Source organism: Frankliniella occidentalis, unplaced genomic scaffold, assembly GCF_000697945.3.
Source record: "Frankliniella occidentalis isolate FOCC.00 unplaced genomic scaffold, Focc_3.1 Scaffold8, whole genome shotgun sequence".
Classification (NCBI taxonomy): domain Eukaryota; kingdom Metazoa; phylum Arthropoda; class Insecta; order Thysanoptera; family Thripidae; genus Frankliniella; species Frankliniella occidentalis.
In genome coordinates, this window is record NW_026267138.1 from 1503327 (window position 1) to 1505358 (window position 2032).

Here is a 2032-nt window from a genome sequence, read left to right on the forward strand (position 1 = left end):
CACGAGTGCGGGCGGGATTGCCTATCGCCCCTGTCCACGGCGCCTTACGAGCCGAACGAGTAGGCAACCCGCCCGCACTCGTGCATGCGGTACAGCATAACTACAGAAGTGCGCGGCGTGAATCAGCCACCTGATAGTATTATTGTGGCTGGCTGTACAACAATGTGTGGCAAAATTAGGGGGACAAAGTGAGACTATGATTATCTGGTTTACAATATCACATTATATTTTTCAATATATGCATGTCTTTGTAATAAAACATTCATTGATGTGCATTTGCATAACGATGATTTGGAAATGGCAAACAAGAATTGTTATGATTACAAATTAAAGCAAGCTGAGTACACTTATAATCATTCCATTAAATATATAGATGTTACTTTTATATTAGCAAAGTAATAGCTTTGAGAGTGAATGATTTAAGAAAACAAAAACAAACAAAAAAAACACTGAAATATCACAATAAAATATATGCTAACTAATCTATAGACTATTAAAAAAATTCTTAACTAGTGCTAAACATTTATTTAAATAAACATAATTCCTTAAAAACTGCAGACTACACATGGCAGAGCTTCAGATACATATAAGGTAAGAAAAGCTGCCTCAATTCTTTCACATGGGATCCTGGATTATGAATAAAACACGACAGTACACACTTACATTCCACGGCAATAATTGAGGCAATAGCAAACTAAGAAGCCAGAGCATCACAGCACAGATGATTGTATTTTTTTAACATGAAAGCTTAAGAATAGTTGTCAGAATGTTTTCAGCTCCTGACTAAAAGTTCTTTACCTTGATGGTAATGGTGTAGTGAAACTGTTATGACAATCAGTCCCATGTAGAGAAACAAACTATAGTTCTATACATTACAGGGATAAGAAGCTTGCATTAAGCTTTCTGCAAGTACCATATACATCAGATCACTACTCTTAGACTTTCAAACAAAACAACTCTACAAACATAAGTACAAATATATTTGAGAAAACTTAAGGTAAGAGGAACTCAAACAGCAAAGCAAACACAGTGCTACTTTTTAAATAGTACATAAAATGCTGAACACAAATTTGACTGAATAAGTTGTTTTTTAAAAGGCAATTTATCTTAGGTAATTTTGACATTTTAGGTATTTACTTGATTTGGGAAACAAATTCAATATTATGTGCCTACATATATTTTAGAGCTCAACTAATATTGGCAAGAACAGTCGGTCAGATTTGAGAGCACAAAGTTATTGTTGTTACCGTGGGAAGCTTTATATTCCTATTTGCTGGAACTGCACACAATTTTTGTCAAACTGTAGATAAAAGACTTTTCTTAATTAAAACGATAAATATCACAAAAATATCAAAGAGACTAAACAGCGAAACAAGTCAAAAAGTTCAATTCTTCCTTCCATATCAACAAAGGCACATCCTCTCTGATCACAGAAGTCTAAATTAATAATGACTTCATTTTTTCATTTCAACTCCCCAAATAAGAAAGAAAAGCGCAAACAAAAAGGGAAGTAACTATAGCTGCAATCAAATTATAATCTTAAATAACAGGAATGTAAAAATTCCTTATAAAGTGTTTTATAGACAGATATAACAAGAGATGTGATTGGGAGTACACACATTGACATCACAGGATAAGTCATGAAGCAAAGTACATACTATTACATGAGTAATATACTCGTTTTGTGGATACTAGTTGATAATCACTCTTGTTTAGGTGAGCTCTGACTGAATGAAAGCATAAACCTTAACAAAGCAACTCAAGCTTAAGACTAAATGACATAAATACTGATATCAAAATCAAGAGTAGACCAAGAGTAGAACACCTTATCTATTCACATTCAACCAAATAGAACAGTGCTTAGCAGAATCACCATCAATGTCGAGAATAAGCTAACGACAACAAAACAAAATGCTTAGAAACAGACGCGATAAAGCTAAATAAGTTGCAAATTGTGTCATTATATTCAGTCGACCATATTATGTCAAATGTAAAATTCAGTACATACTTATACATTTTATATAATATATCA